Here is a 16,593-nt window from a genome sequence, read left to right on the forward strand (position 1 = left end):
TCTCTCTCTCTCACACACACACACACACACACACACACACACCCTCACCCCTGTACACTATACCACACAGCTAAAGAACAAGGGAAGGGAACCCAAATCCAAAGAGAAGCTGTGACCAGTCCTCAAGTTCTTCATAAATTAGACAGCACCTGGCTAACGTGCATTTCCTGACGATGAGCAGGAGCTGCAGGTGAGACCTCACCTGGCCTGAGGAAGCAGGTATCTCTCTTCCTGCTGTTCTCTCTTACCCACTGGTCTCTCTTTACCCCTAGATTGTTTTATCTCACTAGCCACTTGATGCTGCCACTTCCTGCCTTCCAGCTAAAACCTCTCCTATCGTATCGACAGTAAAGTTTGCATACAGTAAACACTGTCCAGTCCCGAAGGAGAGCATGGTGCAGAGCTTTAGGTGAGCAGCAGATCCTGCATCTCAGTCACACTTTAGGAACACCTGTCTTATATTTTATATAGTGTACAGTTACGCCTGATGCAAATTAATGTTGCCCAAGAGTTTCCAGGATGACTGACGAATGTGACTCTGATGTGGTCAGCTGATGGGATTCTTACAAATGTCAGTGGCACTGCAGACTCATAAACTGACCACTGGTGAAGATCTGGAGTAACAGTGAACAATAATTGCATGGCAACAAATGGACTACAGTCTATAATGTATTTCTAATGAACAAATGTTCCTGTACAGTGGGTGATGAGTGGGTGTTTATTAACGTAGACAAACATCGTGATTTACAGAAGCCTCTGCTGTTTTACCACATCCTAGGAAGTGTGACTTTCACATCATCATGTCATGTGGCCTCCAATTTACCCTTTGATGATTGAGGGAGCCAAAAGCAGCACTGGGAGCTGTATTTGTAGCTCACTGTTGCCCCCTGGGGGCTGCTTCTGGTCCTGAACCTCCAAACTCCACAAACATGGTTACTTATATCAGTACGTAAGCATGTGTGGTACGACTGGTGTGAACCACAGTCTTCGGAATCAAAGGTGTGGTGGAGAGGGTTCACAGAGCTGTTGATGAATGTGAATCTTCTGAGTGTCTGTTAAAGATTTTTCAGCAAACTTATGATCTGGTGTGGTGAAGAGAAGCTGAAGACCATCGGTAAAGACGTGAGATGAATCACGTGCATAACGATCACTTGATCTTCCAGTTAAATAGTGTCATAATAGTGTCATTTTGGACCCATAGTCATGCTAACTTTACAAATCCTGTAAAGCGCTTTGTGACAACATATGTTGTGAAAAGCGCTATACAAATATATTTGATTTGATTTGATCATAAGGCACAGGTTATTTAACACGACCGGGTTCAGAATCAGACATACAGTGAAGTTGTCTTTCTTGAACAAGAGTATGATGACAGTGTACTGCCCATGTAGATCCATTTTGTGAATTTAGGTATAATGTGTTTGAAGGTGTTCAGTCTGGCTGAAGGTTTCATGTAGTCCTCCAGTTGTGTGTGTGTGTGTGTGTGTGTGTGAGAGAGAGAGAGAGAGAGAGAGAGAGCTGTGTAACTCACTACACTACAAGTTTAAGTGAAGCTTTTAATCTGACGTATACGGTTGTAAGATTATATTTGTTATTGTTTTTTCTTTGGTGTTTTTTTTTTGTTTGTTTTTACTCTGTTTAGCTTTATTTATTTTTTTATTTGTGTCCACTTACAAATGGAGAACAAAGACATACTCATTAAATGAAAGGCAACTAAGGTGCAACTCAAGCATGTCACCACTAGAGGACAGCAGATGCTATATTTTTAACGCAGAACAGTACTGGGAAACAGCTCCACTTCATTTAAAGCCATACAATGTAAATATTCACGTTACTTATACTTCAGCAGTAACATTCTGCTCAATATAATACAACAGATTTGGTGAACTTGGAAATCTGTAGTATCCAGAGCTCTGTTAGTGCCATGGGAAATATTGTGCAGCTATGTGGAAAACCTATTTAAGAGAGTGGAGGATCTCCACATGCAGTCTGGATCACCATTTCAGGATTTGACCATGCATGAAGGTGTTCTGTCTTGATTGCATTGTCTTGACCTGTGGCTCTTAATAGGCAGTGTCTGGTGTAGACTGTACCGTAGACAGTGTCTGGTGTAGACTGTAACGTAGACAATGTCTGGTGTAGACTGTAACATAGACAGTGTCTGGTGTAGACAGGGTGAAAATGGGTAGGCAGAAAGTGAGTGTCTCAGCACATTAGAGCTCATGTTATTTTACAAGACAACTGGTTCACCTCTGCGCTGACAGCAGCAGGCGAAATTCTAGAAAGTTCTCTTACATTTCTAATGAATTCATTGTTTAATGGAATTTGTCACATTGCACAACCAACACATTCAGCACAGCACAGTCATAACCTACAAAAACAAACAAAAATCTGAGTATGAACAGATGTAGTGTTTCTCTGGGCTGCCCAGACACAGTTTGCTTTTCTGTGGGATAATCTCGCAAGGAACGAACCGAGGTGACAATGGATTGGAGCTGGCACCGGTGCTCCGCTCGCTTGGTCTGGGCTGACAGACCGCAGTGCTCCTGTGAGTGGGCACCTGGGGAATTGTGGGTGATGTAGGATCCTGCAGACAGATGGGCTGTGAACGTGGGACTACACTTCTGCCTTACATGTCATCTAACTTATCCAAGAATGCGCAGCACTCAGAGAGAAGTACTGCCTCTCAAACAGAGGACACACGATATGTCACTGTACAGGCAGAAAGACTTGAACATGCAGATAAATGCTGTGGGTATTGTAGCCAATATGTTATTACGGATAGATTTTCCTTTACTGTTTCAAGTATTGTTGGTACCAGGAAAGTTCCAAGTGCAGTGATGCTTATAAAATTAATGGAATTTGAAAACTGAAAACTTAACATTGCTCTGCAGTTTAATGTGGATTTCGTCTCTTTCATTTATTTCTTTCTTTCTCTTATTTCTCTCTCCCTCTCTCTCTCTCCCTCCATCTCTCTTTCTTCTTTGACAAAATTAAAAAACAGGACAGAAAACAGGACAGTTTACACAAGCTCAGAGGCTCTTAATTCATATGTAAATATGGTAGCAAAGAGCTTAGCATTGTATTACATCATATTTAAACTATTTCTACCAAACACTGCAATGACAATATAACTGCCAAAAACCAATTTAAATTGTTTTAACTCAAAAAACACACAGTGAAACTATTTGGGAAATCTCAGGAAATAAATGACTATCAGACTGCAGAGACCCTGTGATGTTTTGGCCCCCACCCTCAGAGCAAACACAGCTGATCTCTGTGCAGTCTTAGCATTCGAGAGCCAGGAACTGTGTAGTGCTGGGCTCACCAGTGGCAGCAGGGCACAGGAAACGCAGGACCAACAGCAGAGCTTACCTATGTGAGCCCGTTCACAGACATCTGTGTCTGTAGGACCAGTGAGAGAAAACAGGGTGTCCATTAGAGCATTAAGATGCCTGTTAGGTGTGTAGAAAGACCCATAAGGGTGATTTTGGTGAATGGAAGAGGAAGTGCATGCTAAAGTTATACCACCCGTCCGGTGGGTCTATCATACAGTACTGTGCACGTCTGCCACTCACTCCTACATCAACAACTACAATGTTTATTTCCATTTCACGGCCACAGCGGCAGACACAGAAGCCTGGACCAGGCTTGGGTCAAGCTTGCTTTGATCCCTGTATTTGTAAAGCATTTTAATCATGGTTTACACTGATTAGACTAAAGCTACCAGTCACATTATGAAGTAATCCTATCCTATCACAATAGTTCCATCAGACCTATTATGATTTTGATGATGAAACAACTTCATCGTCATATCACTTCATGGTCACTAGTTGCTGTTTGTTTACTTATTTACCTTGACCCTGTGACCCCTCTCTAGAGCGCTGTCTCTGGTTCCTCTCGGTGGAACCTCTGCTTCTGTTCCCACAAGCCCCTGCTCTGCACCTGTGCAGTGTAAATCATTAGCCATTGGTCAGTGCCCCTTGCTTTCTCTCGGCTGTGTTTCATCTAACAGAACAAACAGCGGGGCCATTTCAAAGGCAAAACTCAGGCCTGCGCCTGTCTGCAGGGTCAGACCAAGGCCCCTCGGCTTGCTGGCCAAAAGTAAAGGAGATAAAACCTCAATGAACCCACTCACTCTGCCTCAACAGACCAGCACTCTCCTGATTGGCTCAGCGTGTCCCTGTCAGTGTGATTAGTCATCATTATCTTCCCAGCTCTCCTGCTGGTAGTGTGATTAGCGTTGCCACTAAGCGTGATTTGCACTGACAGAGCCCGTAATCCTCCGCTGGGCATGATGTCACCGTGGTGTGTGCTGATCCAGAGCTGAAACCATGCGAGGGGTTAGGAGAGCAGCCCTGTGTGGGGGCGGTTCAGCCGCCCAGGGAGGAGCTCACCTTCCCTTCGTCATCTGTTTGTCTAGGCATCCGCCCCAGGGCAGGCGTGGCGTCCTAAACGCTTGGCCCGTTGCTTGCTGTCGTTCTTGAGATACTTTGTGTATATTTCTAACTGACAAGGGGGGAAATTTGTTCGGAGTTCTCCTAGGAGAAGCAGAGAGCTAGCAGGCAATACAACTCAGACACAGTGCTGAAGAGAGTGGACGTTGGAGGCCTCACAGAAAGAGTCACTCGTGATGGGGGACAGGCCAGGACGCACACGCGTGCACGCGTGCACGCGTGCACGCCTGCAGTTTTTTTTGTCATACTCTGTTTTTGATTTGAGTTGTTTGAGTATTTGAGGAGTCTTCCTCGTGCGTGGAGAGATTTACAACAGCTCGGTTCTCCGTGAACAACTCCGTGCGGGACGGCAGATATACGGCTGTCTATGTCTGTCATTCCCGCTAAATCACTGCACTAAAAAACTCAGCACTTTTGTTGCAGAAGTAAATTTTTACAAGATCAAGTAGCAAGAGTTATAACATAAGAGTTATGTTAGAGCTTTCATTAGCACATGCCACAGCCATGACGATGGCATTATATTATGATAAGTTGCGGTTCGAAGGCGTGTGAGAAACAGGATGTCAAGCTGTCGTCACTACCGAGCACCCAGTCAGATTCTAAGGCATTTGGTGTCATAACCAATTCTGACAGTGAGCAGGAGTCCCGGCAGCCAAGAGCCCCGTCCAACAGCTGATTCAGCTCCCCAGATGGGTGATGAGTTAACTTAGTTGTACTGTAGCATTAAAGTGCTCAGGGGCAGAAGGTCTCCTGCCTTGTTCTCTGTGTGAAGGAAACGCGAGGCCAGGTGTGATTACAAAGAACCACCCTGGTCTTCACTGTTCCCCTCTGGCAGGGTTCCACGAGGTTTCTGTTCCTCCTGGCCGAGTCAAGCTTGCCTCCGACAGTCTGGGAGGTAGTGAGGTGCAAGACGTTGGCGTTATGGGACAGCAGGGATTACAGGTGGTCCGGGGAAGCACCTCCACAGGAGCCTGGAGGAGCTGCAGCCTGTTCATGTAGATCATCCCCCCCCCCCCACACACACACACACGGCGCACACACACACACACACACACTCACACACGGCAAACACACACACACACACGGCACACACACACATACACACACACACACATACACACACACACACATACACACACACACACGGCACACACACACACATGGCACACACACACATACACACACACACACATACACACACACACACATACACACACACACACACACACTTCCACATGATAACGTACTGATGAGAGAGAGAGAGAGAGAGAGAGAGAGAGAGAGAGAGAGAGAGAACTTGACAGAGAGCTACATTTCTCTAAAGTTGGGTCAGGTATGTGTTTAAAGGTCTTTTGTTGGAGATGGTCCTTTCTCTGGAGATCAGTCAGGCTCTACCAGCTGCTGGAGATCATTCAGATATGTTCAAAAGTTGCAAAATACAAGTCCAAGTCAAGTCAATACCAGGCTAGGGACAAGAGATAGAATTTTTTTAAATATATATATTAGCAGTATTGACAGCTAAGTGGCTAATGTAAACTAAACAACCAATCTGGGTGTGTTTTCAGGTGCTTATGAAGTTTGTGTGGCTTATGTGGTGTTTCAGTGTCTTTAATTTGTTTCCCACATTCTTTACATATTGTGTCCTTCAGTTTTGTCCATGGATTTTTAATCTCCCTGTAGCCAAAGGCTCCTCGCACGGTACTCCAGGTGTAGCCTCGTATGTTTACACTGATGCTTCTCTCCGATTTCTCACTTGCCATAAGCTGACACGAGAAAAGGGGTTGCGTCCCAAATAACCAAAGCAAAGTAAAGAATAATGGCAAAATAAACACACAAAGTTTCTATAAGTTTCACACACAGCGCCTGGATAATGGACTGACTCTTATTGTTCACAACTCATTTTGGACGAGTCTGAGTTGAGAGTCATTAGGGACGAGTTTCAAGTCAAGTCTGAAGTCTTTTTGTAGGCAACTTAAGTGCGACTTCGACTGGAGTCGCAGATATGAGTGTCCATCTCAGCTGCTGACACCATCAAAATTCCACGACAGAGAAGAGGAGTTTGACACAAAAGAGGGGGTTTCCCTGTCTAAACCAGACCATCGCCCCCGGCAACAGCTCCATCCTCCCAGTCATATTTGGGAGGAGACAGAGGCCCCCGGGACCTTCACCCCCCAGGGCTGTACTGGCTCCAGCTGTGTGCTGACAACCACCTGCACTCCACACAGGAGCTCCAGCCCACACACACACACACACACACACACACACACACACACACACACCATGGATTAGGAGTGGTGATCCAGCGCAACAAGGCCGGTCATTCCGGCTGGGACCACTAGGGGGAGATGAGAGTCTCTATGTGAAAATTATCAAAGTTTTTTTGCCTATACTGTAATCTGTCAGTTAAGCACATGTGCAGATGTGGCCTTACTTTGAGTCATTATGTTTTTGTAACCTCTCTCCTCTCTCTCTATTTCTCTCTCCTCTCTCTCTCTTTCTCTCTCCTGTGCATATTCATCCATCTCTTGTCACGCTCCTTTTCGATCCCAAAATTATACACCAGGTTAACTAAAAGCTGCCACCATGAACATCTCCCCCCCCCCGTCTCCCCTCCCTGTCTCTTCTCCCTGTCTCCCCCCGTCTCCCCTCCCTGTCTCCCCCCCCAGTCTCCCCTCCCTGTCTCTTCTCCCTATCCCCCCGTCTCCCCTCCCTGTCCCCCCCGTCTCCCCTCCCTGTCTCTTCTCCCTATCCCCCCGTCTCCCCTCCCTGTCTCCCCCCCCAGTCTCCCCTCCCTGTCTCTTCTCCCTATCCCCCCGTCTCCCCTCCCTGTCCCCCCCCGTCTCCCCTCCCTGTCTCCCCTCCCTGTCCCCCCCGTCTCCCCTCCCTGTCTCTTCTCCCTATCCCCCCGTCTCCCCTCCCTGTCTCCCCCCCTCCCCCCCCGTCTCCCCTCCCTGTCTCCCCCCCCCCCCCCCCCCGTCTCCCCTCCCTGTCTCCCCTCCCTGTCTCCCAGGTCTGTGTCCAAGTACCGGTCTGCCAGCCTCCTCATGTCCAGAGAAAGCCACACGTGTAGCTGTCCAGCAGTGAGGGAGTGAGACAGCACCCCATCAAGTACGAACCCAAACCCTGCAGCGTGTCCATGGCAGGCAGCGAGAGGTCGTAACCTCACCTGCACGTTGCTTAGCAGCAAGCAGATTCCAAATCCCAAATCTGCACTCTTTTTTTTGTCTGAGGACTGAAGGCGGGCTTAGTGAAATCTCTCCTCTTTTTAATAATGCCCCTGGGAGGGGCAAGTGTTTCAGACTCCACCACACATGCTGCTGTACCCAAGAGTTGTTTGACTGGTCCCAGTAGAGAACAGATTCTCACCAGTTTAAATGGAAAACCCGCGTAAGGTCTTGGGTGAGCAGTAATGTACAATTTTAGGAGCTCATTCCAGTATTTGGGACAATATTACATCCCTTACTCTAAATTACCATCATTACTGTGTTTTAGGAACCTCAGCATGACAATAGCTGGAATGTTTGGGTCTACCATCCCTTCTTATTGCCTGCAGCAGATCACGGCTAGAACGGGAAGAAGTGCAATGTGAGAGCCCAAACCACAGACGTTTGAGCTGTGTTAACTCTCACACAGCTGTGACATTAACTCTCTGACATACACTCCACGTACAGATGAGTTATAATCCACGCCCTTGGGATATTCCATTATACAACTATGTGCTACAAGAGCTTTGAAGTGAGCGGATTGTTCTCTGTGTCATTGAGACCTCTGACCTTTGGCTCTGACCTTTGTCTCCTCTTCTCTGGCTCCTCAGAGACTCTCCCGTTCAGCCTGTGTGGTGGGAAGAAACAGGCAGCTGTGTGACGTCACCTCTACATTGTATATTAAAGCATCTCATTGTGCTTCATGAATAGACTTACCTTAAACGACCCTGATGTATGATTGTTCTGTCGACAAACAGACACACACATTCATACACACACACACACACACACACACACACACACACACACACACACACACACACACACACACACACACACATTCATACACAGTTCCTTTCAGGTACACCCGTATCACAGGACAACATTCACCAGTATACTTTAATCCTCAGAGTCAAGAGCAGAGCTGTCAGGGCAATGTTTACACAACACAGTATACGGCCACACACACACACACACACACACACACACACACACACACACACACACACACACACACACACAGAGGTCAGTAATCAAAGAAAGCCATAATTAAGAAGCGTCCAGGTTTCTGTAGTTGCATGTGAATGGCTTTTGCTTTGCAGCTCAGGCTACTGCTGTGTGAGTGTAGTCTGGTGTAGCTGTGTAGTGCCCAAAGAGTGTGTGGCCAGGTGATTGACCCTGTGTTAAGAGTGTGTGGCCAGGTGATTGACCCTGTGTTAAGAGTGTGTGGCCAGGTGATTGATCCTGTGTTAAGAGTGTGTGGCCAGGTGATTGATCCTGTGTTAAGAGTGTGTGGCCAGGTGATTGATCCTGTGTTAAGAGTGTGTGGCCAGGTGATTGATCCTGCTTTAAGAGTGTGTGGCCAGGTGATTGATCCTGTGTTAAGTGTGTGTGGCCAGGTGATTGAAGAGTGTGAATGACTCAGTGGACTAATCACACTCCTCCCTGCTGAACTCACCATCCACCTCAGTCACTGCAGTCACACCAGACTTCTTTAGTTCCATGCAGAGGTGTCAATTCCAGGTTCAGAAAGTAAATGTCCTCACCAGGATTTTGCTCAAGCTTGTTACATTTTCTAATTAGTGCAATCCAGGTAAAATTAGTGGAATCAACACAATCCAGGAAGCCTGAGCAAAACCCTGGTGAGGACTTTTACTTTCTGAACCTGGAATTGACACCTCTGGTTCCATGTCACTGATGCTGAGTACAGACGCTGAGTTCATATACACTCTCATTTCAGCAGAGGGATCCTTCATTACGCTGCTGCTCTATAACGTGGGCTGATTATCCGTCCAAACACGCAGTCTGAACACAGTCCCTCTCCTCCTCTCCAGCCCTGTAGCTGTGTTAGCTGTCAAAACGCCTTTGCTCTGTTTTCATCTACATTTCTTCGTCTGTGCGTCTGCTTGTCTGATTCTGAACCTGTCCAACACTGTCCTCTGTGTCTGCACACGCTTGCTGAGTCCTCCCAGTGGCTTAGACATTTCAACTGCATAGAACAAATTTTAAATCTTTCTCCCTGCAATATTTTCATTGCATATCAGTTTGTTAGGCTTAGGGAGTTCAAGGATAAATCTCTTTTGGCCTCGGTGTGACATAATAGAGCATATCTATATGTCTTAATTACTGGGTCTTCCTTTTTATAATCCACACTGAAACCTGTGGAAATTGATTATCGTGTTGTAGAAATTACATTAGAACAGCAGTAACCCACACACATTTGTGAGGCTTCTGGTGGACAAGGGTAATCCAGAGTTTAGTGTGTTATTTCTGATTTAACACGCCTGATCCAGCCCACTTCAACCCAACTCATGTGGGCTGGTCTGAGTTTAGTAAGTTCACCGAGTTCACAAGTTGAACCATGCGTGCTAATGTAGCGTCCACACCACACCAACTGAGTGACACCATTGTCAGTGGCACTGTCTGTGTGTCCTTTGAGAATTTGTGCATAATTAAATGCAGGAGTCCTGCGCCAGGTGAGGAGAGCCGATAACCTTCTCGTCTCCCCTGTAAAGATGTACAATGACATCACAGCCTCTGTTAGTGGTTGATTTGTGGAGAGAGAAGGCAGGCCACGCCACCATGGCCAAGCAGAGCGAGTCCTCATTCTCACCAATCAGGGCGGAAAATCAGAGACAAGGGGCCTTCACGCCGACTCCCAGCACTGAAGCAGCCGGTCAACAGCAGTTCCTTTGCTCTTCAGAACTGAGTGGTGAGATCATGCCCACTGTAACCCTGCCCTGCAGTAACAGGTCAGACTCTCCCTACTGTAAGAGACCTGGCCACCACCTGGTCCACTGGAGCATTAACAGCATGGGGCTAGAAACACTAACAGTCCAGTATTGGAGGCTGGATGTAAGTGCAGACTATTGAATGATTTATTAAGAAAACTACAAACACTACAGAAAACACACTGATATAATACAAAGACAAACCAAACATTAACCAACTAACAATAAAAGCAGACACTAATACACAGAACAGAAGAGACATGAAGGCTTAGCATAGAGACCATGGAACAGCAGGGACCCATACAGCTTACAAAGAGCTACTTATAATCACTAACAATACAAGAGCCTAAACACAGGACTTAAGTAAGGACCAAAATGAAACACACCTGACAGCAATGATGAAGGGGTGAAGAACAAGGGTGGGGCATGAAGTAAGACACAAAAAGGTATTTCAAAATAAAGGTAGACAAAGACAAAAACCAAGAAATAAAATAAAAAACAGAGGGGTTGCAGAGGAGACTGTGACAACTTTGGGTTTGATTCCCAGAGGTTACATGTACAGTATAACTGTTATATTGATATATAACTGTTGTATCTGTAAGTCACCCTGGATAAAAGTGACAATGCCATCCAATGTGTTACACTGACAATTCTGGTTATCACCACGGTTACAGGTCTGACTCTCTCTGCCTGTCACTTCATGTTTCACTGGAGAGAGAGAACAATAATGACAAAGAAGAGAAAGACAAGACAGAGGGATAACAGGTTTTAATGGAGGAGTGTTGACACTGGGTGGTGTCTGTAGGGGCAGCAACCTGAGTCAGACACAGATTCTCCTCCCTCTGTCAGCATTATCTGTGGGTTTGATGAACATGCGTCTACATTTCTGTGTTCTGTTGTCCATTTCTCACACAAATCCAGCTGTGTGTTGCTTGGTTAGAGTGTGTGCTGGTGAGTCGGACTCAATTCATGTCAGACTGTGAAGGAGCTATCCAAACATCCCTCCTCAACACTCCTGAATGTAACACTCCTGAAGGTACTCCTCCTCAACACTCCTGAATTTAACACTCCTGAAGGTACTCCTCTCTAACACTCTTGAATGTAACACTCTGAATGTACTCCTCCTCAACACTCCTGAATGTAATACTCCTGAATGTAACACTCCTGAATGTACTCCTCCTCAACACTCCTGAATGTAACACTCCTGAAGGTACTCCTCCTTAACACTCTTGAATGTAACAGTCCTGAATGTACTCCTCCTCGACACTCCTGAATGTACTCCTCCTCAACACTCCTGAAGGTACTCCTCCTCAACACTCCTGAATGTACTCTTCCTCAACACTCCTGAATGTACTCTTCCTCAACACTCCTGAATGTATTCTTCCTCAATACTCCTGAATGTACTCCTCCACAAACACTCCTGAAGGTACTCCTCCTCAAAAATTTCTTCTCGAGCTCGCAGGTCTGGTTAGGATGAGTGTGCTTCTGCTCTTTGACGGTGGGTTGGATGATGTTCATTTAATTACAGCAGACCAGCAACAGCATCGTGTGGCTGAAGACCATGAAGACCTGATGTTACTGTTCCTCTCGGGAGCCGCAGCAGTCTCGCTTGAACAAGGAGCAAATTGTCTGTGGGTTTCCTAATTGATGACTTTTTTGTTTACTCAAGTGTAGTTATATATAGCTGAGCTGCTATTTTAGCATTGTGGAAATTATCTGTGAACATGTTTGCGGAGATGTGGACATGACTAAGTGGCGAGGAGGACCGTGGGCGGAGTCTTTTCAGGACACGTGTCAGAGTGGGCGGGTCGTAAGGGTTATATTTCTGCTCAGAGGTGGAGAATAAAGAGCTCCGGCTGCTGACACTGAATGATTCGTCGTGACTGGTGTCAATCCCATGGGGAGGAAGAGGGTTTTCTAGCAAGGTAGTCGAGGGCCTCACTCTGAGATTTTCATGCTCCTGAAGTAGTTTTCTATGTCTTGGCAATTCATTCAGTAGGTGAAACAGACAAACCCAAACCCATCATCTCACCAGCGGAGGAAAGATAAATACATCATGATTTATCACCTATGAGTGGAAGAGCTGAGACGGCAGACACTGAAGAACAAAGGTAGTCACGACAATGCCAAATTATCCATGATGCATTTCACTCGCTACCTGCTTCTGAGCACAGTGCTTAATTCATCACACTCAGCCTAGAGGAAACACACCCTACAGATGAAAAGAAAGCTTAGTTAATGCAACTATTGTATGTGTGTGTGTGTGTGTGTGTGTGTGTGTGTGTGTGTGTGTGTGTATACAGTTTTACATAGCTGGGAACTTGTCTGTGCAAAGTTACCCTTGTCTCCATTTCATGAACTACACTTTCATAATTTTATGGTGTCTGACTGAGATAGATTGGATAGAAATAACTATGTTGTTCGTAAATCATCTTTGGAGGCTGACTGCACATACAAATGCTTTACTATATATATACAGTCACATTGCTGTTGACAGTCTGCACATGCAGCGATATACTAGAACTGCCTGCCTTGTGCTGTCAAGAACTAACAGAGATCCAGCTGCAACAACCCTGATCCCCTCATTCTCCAGTCTGGCCCCATCAGGGAAGCAGTGGAGAAGAACATTACCGCTCCAGTGTGGAAGAAGACCTCACCAGTCAAGTGTGGTGTGGGAAAACCTCACCAGTCCAGTGAAGATGAAAACCTCAGTGCTCCAGTGTAGACGAGAACCTCAGTGCTCCAGTGTAGATGAGAACCTCAGTGCTCCAGTGTAGACGAGAACCTCAGTGCTCCAATGTAGATGAGAACCTCAGTGCTCCAGTGTAGATGAGAACCTCAGTGCTCCAGTGTAGACGAGAACCTCAGTGCTCCAATGTAGATGAGAACCTCAGTGCTCCAGTGTAGACAAGAACCTCAGTGCTCCAATGTAGACGAGAACCTCAGTGCTCCAATGTAGACGAGAACCTCAGTGCTCCAATGTAGACGAGAACCTCAGTGCTCCAATGTAGACGAGAACCTCAGTGCTCCAGTGTAGACGAGAACCTCAGTGCTCCAATGTAGACGAGAACCTCAGTGCTCCAGTGTAGACGAGAACCTCAGTGCTCCAGTGTAGACGAGAACCTCAGTGCTCCAATGTAGACGAGAACCTCAGTGCTCCAGTGTAGACGAGAACCTCAGTGCTCCAATGTAGACGAGAACCTCAGTGCTCCAGTGTAGATGAGAACCTCAGTGCTCCAGTGTAGATGAGAACCTCAGTGCTCCAGTGTAGACGAGAACCTCAGTGCTCCAATGTAGATGAGAACCTCAGTGCTCCAGTGTAGACGAGAACCTCAGTGCTCCAATGTAGACGAGAACCTCAGTGCTCCAATGTAGACGAGAACCTCAGTGCTCCAATGTAGACGAGAACCTCAGTGCTCCAGTGTAGACGAGAACCTCAGTGCTCCAGTGTAGACGAGAACCTCAGTGCTCCAATGTGCTGTGGAAGGTGTCGGTGCATTTCAGATTCTTGACTCAGTAATGATGTGTGAATAGTGAGTAGCTGTTATTAACAGGCCATGTTTGACCCCCGTCCCTCTTGGCTGGGATGTGGCTTGGCTTTCTTGGTTATGTAGGTGTGTGTGTGTGTGTGTGTGTGTGTATTCTGTATTGAGCAGTTTTGTTCCTCCCATAACAAAACCAGTAGAGTTTAGTCACAGCTTGGTCTCACAGCAGATTTATGAGCATCTGCAAAGCTAAATGTCTTTAGATTATTTATAGGGATTCATGCTCTTATTTTGAATACTAAGTTTTTGTTTCTTTGTTTGTGGTTTGTGAGTCTGGATCTCTTAGTGTGATGATAGACTGAAAGAATATGTAACACAGTAAACACCTTCCTGGGCCTCATGCTGTTGTAGAGTCATGTGGTCAGTTATGTGCTTGACTGTTTCATTGGACTCTTGTCACACTGCACACCACACAATGGATGATCTCACAGCTCAAAGATCCACCTTCAGCCACAAACAACTGTAGCGACTTTGATCTCCTGATCCTCATTGTCCCTCTGGGATGCCAGGAGAAGGCAGTCTTCAGAGAGTAATTTCAGCATGCTCCCACTGAGAGTACACACACACACACACACACACACACACACACACACACACACATACACACATATGCACACACGTTAACTATTAAACTAATCCAGTGTGATGTGTTTGCTTCAGGGCTTCAACATCTCCTACTGTGCAGCTCTGAAGGCCAAAGACCACACGGACATTTTTGGCCTCCACTACAGAAAACGGACCAGGAACTCTGTTGAGCATCATCACTTCACCATAGCAACCCAGATGAACCACAGGGCCATGCAGGAGGGGCTGCATTACCCACAAACCCTCTTCTCTCCTTACTGGACTTTGTGAACAGCTGTCAGACTGCTCCCCCTCAGACCTCCAGAACCCTGCTTGGGGTAGAGTGGATAATGAGTGAGGGCATGTGTGCGCTACACCCTCAGAGCCCTTCGGTTATCTCGGCAGGCTCGGGGGAAAGTCCACACTGAGCTGGCCCTCGTGTCTTCGTCTAAAACTCTCGTCTGTGGTGTCAGGGAAAACATGCAGCTTTTCCTAAATAATTACACCCCGTGATCCCAAATATCACTTAGGGCTCGTCTTCCTTAGCACAAGCAGCACAAGCCGTATTTATAAATACATCAAAGGTGATCACTCCACCCATAGACAAGGCATGCCACAAAGTACTGGAGTTAGACATGCAGCCGTAATCAGAGGCAGGAAGGCTCCTGAAGACAGACTCCTGAAGAGAGACTCCTGAAGAGAGAGTCCTGAAATAGTCCCTGCCAATGTGCTCTCATCCTCGGCCTCTTGAGCCTGTATTTTATTCTTCCATCTCCCGGTTTATTTTTACTGTAAGAGATGTTTACCCTCAAGCTCTGAGCATGCTGTAATTTCAGGCCTGGAAATTGGCGATAGATTTGAGGAGAGAGAGTCAGCTAGGGGAAGAGAAAAGGGAAGAGAGAGAGAGTGGGGAGAGTGAGTGGGTGGGGAGAGTGAGTGGGTGGGTAGTGTGAGAGGGTGGGGAGAGTGAGCGACTGGGGAGAGTGAGTGGGTGGGTAGTGTGTGAGGGTGGGGAGAGTGAGCGACTGGGGAGAATGAGAGGCTTGGGAGAGAGAGTGGGTGAGGAGAGTGAGGGTAGGGAGAGTGTGAGGGTGGGGAGAGTGTGAGGGTGGGGAGAGAGAGTGGGTGAGGAGAGTGAGGGTAGGGAGAGTGTGAGGGTGGGGAGAGTGAGAGGGTGGGGAGAGTGTGAGGGTGGGGAGAGTGAGAGGGTGGGGAGAGTGAGAGGGTGGGGAGAGTGTGAGGGTGGGGAGAGTGTAAGGGTGGGTAGTGTGAGAGGGTTGGGAGAGTGTGAGGGTGGGGAGAGTGAGAGGGTTGGGAGAGTGTGAGGGTGGGGAGAGTGTGAGGGTGAGGAGAGTGAGAGGGTGGGGAGAGAGAGGCTGAGGAGAGTGAGAGGGTGGGGAGAGTGTGAGGGTGGGGAGAGTGAGAGGGTGGGGAGAGTGAGAGGGTGGGGAGAGTGTGAGGGTGGGGAGAGTGTGAGGGTGGGGAGAGTGAGAGGGTGGGGAGAGTGTTTCTGGCTACAGGACTGCTTCATGTCTGTGTTTGGCTGAGCAGTGAGGGGGGTCCCTCCTTTATACCTCTGAGGTACCTCAGCAGGTTACATATGGATCCAGAATCCATTGGGGGTGTATGAATCTAGAATCTATAGGTTATGTATGGATCCAGAACAGACAGGTTATATATACATCCAGAACAGACAGGGTATGTATTGATTCAGATCATACAGGCTGTGTCTGAATCCAGAGCTGCTCTATGGCACAAGCATCTGGGTGGTGGAGAGTACTGGTGTGTTTGGTGTTAGCACAGTGAGTCACAGTACATTCTCCCATTCTGCTCCCCATGGATTCATTTAGACACAACCTGAAATCGAAATGGACAGTTTTTGCCCTCTAGTCTCTGGACATGTTGTACAAGATTGTCAAAGTTCTTGTTTTTATAACCCTTGATGCCTTTAAAATGAAATGTGTACTAGTGTGTGTTAATGATTTCTGTTTTGCATTGACTTTGTAAAGCCGTGTGTGTGTGTGAAGGAGGGAGAGTTTGCATGGGTCTGTGTGGTGTGCTTTGTAAGTGTGTGCATGTGTGCATCTCATTG

At 46.9% G+C, this 16,593-nt stretch overlaps 1 long non-coding RNA gene across 1 annotated transcript; it reads left to right on the plus strand.

The window, feature by feature from the left end:
- Positions 1 to 11,876: 11,876 nt before the first annotated feature.
- On the plus strand, positions 11,877 to 15,392 carry LOC143526867 (uncharacterized). The gene is made up of 3 exons (XR_013133970.1): positions 11,877 to 12,023; positions 12,392 to 12,503; positions 14,598 to 15,392. It is a non-coding gene; the product is annotated as an uncharacterized LOC143526867 (long non-coding RNA).
- The last annotated feature ends 1,201 nt before the right edge of the window (positions 15,393 to 16,593 follow it).

The sequence above is a fragment of the Brachyhypopomus gauderio genome, chromosome 1, assembly GCF_052324685.1.
Source record: "Brachyhypopomus gauderio isolate BG-103 chromosome 1, BGAUD_0.2, whole genome shotgun sequence".
Lineage (NCBI taxonomy): Eukaryota > Metazoa > Chordata > Actinopteri > Gymnotiformes > Hypopomidae > Brachyhypopomus > Brachyhypopomus gauderio.